Source organism: Dendrobates tinctorius, unplaced genomic scaffold, assembly GCF_039654945.1.
Source record: "Dendrobates tinctorius isolate UK_male_01 unplaced genomic scaffold, ASM3965494v1 ptg000059l, whole genome shotgun sequence".
In the NCBI taxonomy this organism is placed as follows: Eukaryota; Metazoa; Chordata; class Amphibia; order Anura; family Dendrobatidae; genus Dendrobates; species Dendrobates tinctorius.
The window spans coordinates 20,124,267-20,134,280 of record NW_027361727.1 but is presented as its reverse complement, the minus strand read 5'-3'; the positions used below and the strand labels follow the sequence as shown (position 1 = coordinate 20,134,280).

The window sequence follows — 10,014 nt, the reverse complement described above, 5'->3', positions numbered from 1 at the left end:
ACAAAATGTTGCAAAAACACTGAAAGAAGTGATATGCTGTAGTTTTCAAAAACGCAGCAGTTTTCCTATTCAGTCAGGGAAAAAAAAAAACAATGTGTGTGCATTTCTGAAATCTCATAGCTTTTGCTGGTACTGTAAAACGCAGCTTTATTTTTTTTATTTGCAGCAAAAACGTAACTTGTGAACAAACCCTTAAAGTTCAAAGTCCGTATTTTTTTTAACCTTTTGTTTTGTATTTTAAAAAATTAATAAAATGATTAAATAAAATGATTAAATAAGAAATGCTCGGTACACAGCATAGTAAAAAAAAAAAAAAAAAGTGTAAAACCTGCAATGCATAAAATGGTGGCTGCAGTTTTAGGTGATTCACGCAGAGCAAATAGCAAAGTGCTCAAATTTGCCTGGATCAACTAATTTCTAAACATTTGAAAAATTAGATATGCCTTGAGTTGAATTGCTCATCTGTGGTTATATAATAGATAATAAAACAATAAAATAAATGACATCATATTTTGAGTGACCTTTCCTTCAATTCTGAATTGTCCAGAAACTAGTCGTGCTTGGATAGCAGCATGGTCAGCAACTAGTGGTGTCCTGATAAAGGACTGGTGAGCAACTAGTGGTGTCCTGATTAAAGGACTGGTGAGCAACTAGTGGTGTCCTGATTAAAGGACTGGTGAGCAACTAGTGGTGTCCTGATTAAAGGACTGGTGAGCAACTAGTGGTGTCCTGATAAAGGACTGGTGAGCAACTAGTGGTGTCCTGATAAAGGACTGGTGAGCAACCAATTGAGCCTACAGAAGATGACTCGAAAGCTTGCAATTTGTTACCATCTTTTCAGTTAGTCATTAAAAGGTATCAACCACTGAGGACTCTCAATTCTGAATATTTTTCCAGAAAACTTGTCAGCACCATGTAGTAAATTGCTTTTCAGTTATCAACACCAGATTGTGATTGGTCTGTAGTCCAGGGGTCACCATCCTTTCATCTTTTTGCTCCCAAATAAGTAATGACCTTTCTGTTATTCTCCTTCATTGTAATATAGACTTGCATTGCAGTCATTATCCAGAGATGACACTGCATGGAATTAAAATGTCCTGTAGGATAAAGGAAGACAAATTTTGTATTAGTAATTGCCACAATATCTGTCCAATTAAAGTTTTTGAAATTGGGAATAGTGCAAAATATTGAACAAAACCAATCATTTCGATAGGCGACACTGACAATCTATGATAGTTCTTGCCTAACAAACATTCAGTCTCCAAGTTTTTACCTGACAAAGCCATGATTTTTGTTGAAAATATTTATTTTCATCAACTTAAAACTGTGTTTGGGGGCCCGAAAACTGAATATAATAATCTGCAGTACCAGGCACGGCTTCTTGTACAGAGGCGCAACTGTGTTCATGTAAGCTATGAAGCGCTGTGACACCTACCGTAAATTGCACTGATCATTAGATGTATGGGCTACGGTGGCAATAAAGTGAAAATGTGCCACTTTAACAATACTTTGGGGTCACAACTGCAAGGAACACGTTTCGCCCGAACACTTTTGGGCATCTATAGCAGTTATCGCCCTTTGCAGCTGACTATTGCTCAGAAATTTTTGAAGCTCTTGTAGAATTGAATAGAGACAGCCGTGCAGGCACAATCCTCTTTCCATACATAGAAAAAAGACTCAGCACCGCTGTACCACCACAACCTCGGCGGTATGCCTAGAGGTTAAATCACACACATAGTTAAAACGCCATGAACCCACTAAGAACGGGTGCTCACTCCATGAAGCAAACAAGATCAATGTCCAAATAGAAAGAAGTAAAGGATGCCACTCACCATTCAAAATATAGTAGCCTTTATTGAATAATAAAAATTATCAGCACGGAAGCAAAGTGCTAGGTGCGGACTACGGCCGTTTCGCTTTTCTGCTCTTCTACGGGTCCTAGCACATTGCTCCCGTGCTAGGACTCGTAGAAGCGTCAAACGGCCATAGTCCGCACCTAGCACATAGCTCCCGTGCCGATGATTTTTATTATTCCACTTGCTGAAGAGCCCGGTGCTGCCTGGGCATAGTAAGTTAGTTACAATGATTCTCTCTCTCTCTCTCTCTCTCTCTCTCTCTCTCTCTCTCTCTCTCTCTCTCTCTCTCTCTCTATATATATATATATATATATATATATATATATATATATATATATATATATATATATATATATATATATATATATTTATTGTGTATAGCCCCGCCCACTCCACATAGCCACATTCACTATAATATCCCACATCATCCCGTCAGCCATAGCCACCGGACTACTACCCCTAATATCCTACATCATCTCGCCAGCCAGAGCTACCGGACTACTAATATCCCACATCGTCCCGTCAGCCAGAGCCACCGGACTACTAATATCCCACATCGTCCTGTCAGCCATAGCCACCGGACAACTACCCCTAATATCCCACATCATCCCGTCAACCAGAGCCACCAGACTACTACCCCTAATATCCCACATCATCCCGTCAGCCATAGCCACCGGACAACTACCCCTAATATCCCACATCATCCTGTCACAGCCGCCGGACTACTACCCCTAATATCCCACATCATCCCGTCAGCCAGAGCCACCGGACTACTACCCCTAATATCCCACATCATCCCGTCAGCTAGAGCCACCGGACTACTACCCCTAATATCCCACATCATCCCGTCAGCCAGAGCTACCGGACTACTACCCATAATATCCCACATCATCTCGTCAGCCAGAGCTACCGGATTACCACCCATAATATCCCACATCGTCCCGTCAGCCAGAGCCACCGGACAACTACCCCTAATATCCCACATCGTCCCGTCAGCCAGAGCCACCGGACAACTACCCCTAATATCCCACATCATCCCGTCACAGCCGCCGGACTACTACCTCTAATATCCCACATCATCCCATCAACCAGAGCCACCAGACTACTACCCCTAATATCCCACATTGTCCCGTCAGCCAGAGCCACCGGACTACTAATATCCCACATCATCCCATCAAAGCCACCGGACTACTACCCTTAATATCCCACATCATCCCGTCAGCCAGAGCCAACGGACAACTACCCCTAATATCCCACATCATCCTGTCACAGCCGCCGGACTACTACCCCTAATATCCCACATCATCCCGTCAGCCAGAGCCACCGGACTACTACCACTAATATCCCACATCATCCCGTCAGCCAGAGCCACCGGACTACTACCCCTAATATCCCACATCATCCCGTCAGCCAGAGTCACCGGACTACTACCTCTAATATCCCACATCATCCCGTCAGCCAGAGTCACCGGACTACTACCACTAATATCCCACATCATCCCGTCAGCCAGAGTCACCGAACTACTACCACTAATATCCCACATCATCCCGTCAGCCAGAGCCACCGGACTACTACCCCTAATATCCCACATCATCCCGTCAGCCAGAGTCACCGGACTACTACCTCTAATATCCCACATCATCCCGTCAGCCAGAGTCACCGGACTACTACCACTAATATCCCACATCATCCCGTCAGCCAGAGCCACCGGACTACTACCACTAATATCCCACATCATCCCGTCAGCCAGAGTCACCGGACTACTACCTCTAATATCCCACATCATCCCATCAGCCTGGGGTTAGAACCAGAGCGCTGAGTGGAATAGCCCTAACTTCCATACCAGGGATCCCTTTAATAGAAGCCTGGGGTAAGAATCAGAGCGCTGAGGAATTTACCCTAACTTCCATACTGGAGATCCCTTTAAGAGAGGCCTGGGGTCAGAACCAGAGCACTGAGTGGATTTGCCCTGACTTCCATATCAATGATCCTTTTAATAGAATCCTGGGGTCAGACTCGGAGCACTGAGGGATTTGACCTAACTTCCATACAAGAGATCCCTTTAAGAGAGTCTGGGGTCAGTACCAGAGCATTTGAAGGCAATTGCCCTGACTTCCATACCGGGGATCCCTTTAAGAGAGGCCTGGTGTTGGAACCAGAATGCTGAGTGGAATTGCCCTAACTTACATACCGGGGATCCCTTTTAAGAGAGGCCTGGTGTTAGAACCAAAGCGCTGGATGGATTTGCACCGAATTCCATGCCAATGATCCCTTTAATTGAAGCCTGGGGTCAGAATCAGAGAACTTGGGGATTTGCCCTGACTTCCATACTGGTGATCCCTTTAAGAGAGGCCTGGGGTCAGTACCAAAGCACTGGACGGATTTGCCTTAACTTCCATACCAATGATCCCTTTAAGAGGGAAGATGTGCCTATTGGATGGAGGATGTGTGATGTGTATATGGGCACAGGAGGGGGGGATTCATTTCTATCATGCTCTCTGCTCCTTTCTAGGGGGCAGACAATCGCTGGGAGCTTATGTTCCCAGGGATGCTAGATTTCTCTCACCATGTCAGTGTCTGCTGAGGTGTTTTCTGGTGTGGGAAAACTGTTGCTCATAGCAACCAATCACAGCTCAGCATCTGTTAAACAGCTGTGGTGAAATGAAAGTTGCTTAGTGAATGGTTGGTGCTATGTGGAGTGAGCTTGGCTGACACACACACATGCTGTTGCTCAAAGCAACCAATCACAGCTCAGCTTTTTCTTTAACCACTTTGGTGAAATGAAAGATGCTTCGTGATTGGTTGGTGATACACACACACACACACACTCACACTCACACTCACACTCAGTTTTATATATAGAGAGAGATAAAGGCTACTATATTTTGAACGGTGAGTGCCATCCTTTGCTTCTTTGTAATGGGACAATCATTTCTCCTCTGACAGTCGCTCACAATGGGTCCTGTTCTCGCATCTAGCATTCATTAATGACATATTTTGTGAATATGACATAAAAGTACAGGATGGGAATCAGCCTTTAAGGGGGGTCATCCACTTATCTTTATTTTAACAAATGTATTGGGTACATTAATTTGTGACACTAATACATAAGTACTGCAGGTTTTACTTTGTTAGTGCAGTCCACCTCATACATCACATAGCTGTCATTCGTGACCATAAAGTGGCGGCTCTTGGAGGAGCATGTGGCTAGAATTTGGGGTTTTTTTTTGGTTGGAGAGGGCCGATGGACTGGATCGGTCACATACCCTTTCACCAGCAGCTATAGTATAGACAGAATGCTGTGTAGTCCATGAAAACTGCTGTAAAAAGTGCAAGAGGAAAATCAAAGAAAGGAAAAAAGCTAAGGCTACTTTCACACATCAGGTTTTCGGCGTCAGGCGCGATCCGGCGTCGTGCCGGAATGCCGGATTCGGCAAATGTTTTGTAAAACCTGATGTGCCGGATCCGGTTTTCTGCCGGATCCGTCTTGTTCTTGACAGACAAAACCGGATCCGTCTCATCCGGTTCATCCGTTTTTCTATCCGTTTTTTCGACGGATTACGCCGGATCCGGTTTTTAAAATTGACCCTTGTGGCCCCTCAAGGCAGAGTACACTGGCAGGATGACAGAGTGTGAAAGATTTGTGCCCTAACCAAACTTGTGTACCTTCTGGACCAACAGTATATACCTTTGCCAACCAAAGTTGGCTATCTTGTCATGGTCTTACTATTTTTAGCTTTAGGCCACAGGTGTGTACCTGGTTGTGTTTTATGCAAAGTATTTCACCTTTTAACAAAAGTTGTGTACATTGTTAGGAAATCACCAACAATAAACACAACTTTTTAGGTGAAATACTTTGCTTCAAACACAACCAGGAACACAACTGTGGCAAAAAGCTAAAATTTACCCACAGTTATATACCTGGTTTTGAATACCTTTTTACCTTTGAAATACCCTGTATTTAACCTTTTTTTTAAACATAGTTCGCCGCAGAAAGAAAAGACAGACAACCATTGTGAAACGATAATTTAACTTTTATTTAAAATTTTTTTTTTTTTTTTTTTAAATTTTTTAAAGTGCAAATAACTTTTTTAATAAAGGTTTTAAACCCAATGGGCATTTTTATTAAAAAACACACATTACAATTCTGTGTATTGTGGGGTGGAAATACTGCTGGAGGGGCTGCGGGACACTTCGACACTGGGTGTGTGGAGAGAGGACTGGGATCGTGGTGGGGAAGGAACAGTTAGAGGTGAAGGTGTGGAAAAAACTACAGAATGGGTGGACATGTGGGAAGCATAAGAGGTGGTGGGCGGTGGAGTGGAGGGTTGGGCAGGGACTGTAGGAGCAGATGATGTTGATGGAAAGTTGTATGGGGAAGGAGTTTGGTACGGGGAAGGAGTTTGGTACGGGGAAGGAGTTTGGTACGGGGCAGGTTGCTGGAAGTGGGGAGATGACTGGTACTGGGGAGGTTGCTGGTACTGGGCAGGTTGCTGGTATGTAGTAGGAGGGGGAGGATGAAAAGTGGCTGGAGGGGGTGCAGATGTAATAGGAGGGGGAGGATGGAAAGTGGCTGGAGGGGGTGCAGGTGGAGGAACTACAGTGGTGGGAGGTGGAGGTTGGGAGGTAACCTGCTGTAGAGCACCGTGGCACGAATGCATTACATGCATCTGCTGGGCAGGAGAGAGCGTTTCCATGCGCTCCACAACAGACCTGAAAAAGGTGTGGTTTGGCGAAGATCTTGCTTCTGAATGCATGGTTTGCAGAAGTGTCTTCACCTCCAGAATGCTGGAGTTGATCTGCTGAAAGCCTGCGGAGATTTGCTCTGACAAGACTTTTAGACAGTTCTGGAAAGATGCATTCAGATGCAATAACTCTTGCGCATAACTCTTTTCCTGACCCCTCTGCCGCTGCCGCCCAGTACCCGCAGGTGTACTAGAGGCGGCAGGGGCAGAAGGGTGGGGTAAAGGGAAAGCGATCTCCTCACCAGCAGCTTCATGTAATGTAGGCGGCCACGATGCTCCTGTGCTGGTGGATGGGACAGATGGGTCGAATGTGTGGGAAGGCAGGGAAGGTGCAGATGTACCGGGGCGGTCGAAGTGTCCCTCGGTGCCGGTCTCCTCAGGGATCGCCTCAGAAGGGTCCAATCGTGCAGGCTCCCGAGTGCTGCTCACCGTGCTGTGGAATAAAGAGAAAAAAAAACAATTAAAATAGTGACATGGTATGGCCCTGGCTGAAAAAAAAAAGTTACATCTTTTTCACATGTGGTGTGTAATATTTACCTTCTGGTGAACATTGTTTCCCGGAGGAACGACAGGGCTTGTGCGTACTTGTACTTGCTCCTGCGTCCTTCAGATCCACTCGGGGCCCGCATCTCTTTATTGAACTCCTTCTTGAAACGATCCCTCACAGACCGCCACCGATTCACAATTCTGTTCCCTGAAACGAGAAAGGAGTGGTTAGTATACAACATCAGTGTTTCACAAACTCCAGTCCTCATGGTCCCCAGGGGTCATGTTTTCAGGATTTCAATAGTAAATAGAAATCCTGAACACATGATCCGTGGGGACCACGAGGACTGGAGTTCGGGAAACACTGGTTTACATCAAGCAACCGTTACTGTATATACTTACGCTCTTTAATCTGGTCCCGAGCTTCGAGGTCCTCCCAGCGGCCCACAAGGAGAGAACAGATTTCCTCCCAGAGTCGTCGGGTAACGATCAGGTCAGCGTGGCGGCGGTCAGCCATATTCCAGAGATCGATGAGGCGGTCCACATCAATCCCTCCATCCTCACCGTCAGAGTCGGGAGCACGCTGTGAAGGCTGTTAAAGAAAAAGACAAAAATAACATAATTAGCCTCCACAAAAGAAATGAAATAAAAAGTGCCAAAAAACAAAGCAAAAATATTTATACTTACACGCTGGTGACCGCCGCGTTGCTGTCGCCGACGACCCTGGGAGGCACTGCGAGGACCTCTTGGCCTAGCACCAGATTGGGAAGACTAGAGAAGAAAACAAAAAATGTTATGAGTTTGGATGTAGGCATTTGTTTGCTGTGTGTGGTCTGCAGAACATTGTTTTCTATGTGTTTTGTGTAGTGTGATGTTGTGTTTCTGCGTTTGATGCAAAAAACTTACGAATTGTGAGCCCACTCCAAGCGTCTGTCCACCCCTTCCTTCTTCTTCTGGGAGCTCCTCTTCATCTTGTGATTCCTGTTTTGAAATAAAAGGCAATGAATAGACATATATTACAGAGATGATGGATTTTGGAAATAAAAACTTACCGTCAAACGCTGACTATGCGAGGGAGGGCTCCCAGAAGAAGATGTGCTGTCCTGTTGATGGCCAGACTCCATGGCTGTGGGTATTGCTGCTGCCAGTGATGCCATTTCTGCTGCTGCTGCTGCTGCATCTCTTTGGCGGCTGTTGAATAAAGAGAAACAAAGGGCCAATGAATATCTTGATATTCCATGGCCCTAGTTTGGAGGAATGGGGGATTTGATAATTACCGTCTCTCATCTGCTTCTGGACTCCCCTCCCGTTCAGCATGCTGCTCCATTTGGGGTGTTGCTGATGGTGCTGCTGCTGCAGATGTCTGCTGCCTTCTCCTGCGCCTGGTTGCTGTCTTGGGTGGCATGTTGGGTGTGGCTGAGGGTCCCATTGTCTTGCTTTTATATATCTCCTGTGGGCAGAGCTACTGAGCATGCTCAGACCAAAAAAACCGGATCCGGCCACCGGATCCGGCTTTCGCCGGATCCGGCGCATTGCGGCGCTCATAGGCTTTCATTGTGTGAAAAAGCCGGACGCGCCGGATCCGGCGTGTCCGGCTTTTTCGACGGAGACAAAAAACGTTACAGTAGACGTTTTTTCCAGACGCCGGATCGCGACACATTGCGACACATTGCCGGATCCGGCGAAAACCGGATGAAACGCATGGCCATCCGGCGCGATCCGGCGCAAATGCAAGTCAATGGGGGGGAAACAGGATCCGGCATTGCATTTCGCCGGATCCGGTTTCTGTCAAAAGCGACGGATCGCGCCTGACGGCGAAAACCTGATGTGTGAAAGAGGCCTAAGTGTTGGCTGTTCTAGCAGGGAGACAGCTTATCAGCTTATTGATGGACCCTTCATACAAGTGTACAACTGTTAAAACTTTGACAAGGTTTAAAAGCCAGGGCCGCCATCAGGGCATTACTGCCCATACTGGCATATGGGGCTCGGTGAACAGAGGGGGGCCCAAAATGGGCCACCGCTCTTCTGCTCACCGGGACCCAGCGGCTCAGTAACTGAACGTGAGTCCTCGGACGGATGATGGAAGATGATGCCGCTGGACCGCGGCCAGCTAGGGAGGAACTTTTTTTTTTTTCAACTTTTTTTGGGTCAGGATAGGAGAACAAATGGGGCAGAATGGAGAGACATGGGGCAGTATGTCTCATTTCTGGCCCCTTGTGGTGTCCCATTCCTGACCCCATGGGACTCCATCCTGACCTCATGTCGTCTCCATTCTGCATCTAAAGAGAACTCCTGTATATAATGTCACTGGTATATTAGTACAGTGGGCTTTTATTAATCAGTTTTGTAGTACTCGGTCACTATGTGGTGCTAATATGTGATCTGGTCATGGTGTGATAGTATTTGTCCCATGTATCTGCTGTTATTCGGTCACTATGTGGTGGTAATATGTGGTGCAGCCATGATGTGGTGGTTTTTGTCCCATGTATGTGGTATTCAGTCAATATGTGGTCTGTCATACTGCTGCAGTATTTTTCCCTTGTACATGGTATTCAGTAACTATGTGGTCCGGCTAGAGTGTGATGATATTTGTTAATTGTATGTGGTATAATTCAGTCACAATGTGGTGGTAATATGTGATCTGGCCATGGCGTGACTGTATTTGCCCCTTGTATGTGGTATTATTCAGTCACTATGTGGTGGTAAATATGTGATCCAGCCATGGTGTGACTGTATTTGTCCCTTGTATGTGGTATTATTCAGTCACTATGTGGTGGTAATATGTGATCTGGCCATGGCGTGACTGTATTTGTCCCTTGTATGTGGTATTATTCAGTCACTATGTGGTGGTAATACAGTCGTGGCCAAAAGTATTGACACCCCTGCAATTCTGTCAGATAATACTCAGTTTCTTCCTGAAAATGATT

At 45.9% G+C, this 10,014-nt stretch overlaps 1 protein-coding gene across 1 annotated transcript in view; it reads right to left on the bottom strand.

Moving 5' to 3' along the window:
- Positions 1-291: 291 nt before the first annotated feature.
- LOC141092461 (uncharacterized) overlaps positions 292-10,014 on the bottom strand; it is a 58,382-nt gene continuing 48,659 nt past the window's right edge. Inside the window, exon 8 of the mRNA XM_073578624.1 lies at positions 292-1,097. The gene's annotated coding sequence lies outside the window, so the exon portion shown is untranslated. The remainder of the gene's footprint in view (positions 1,098-10,014) is intronic.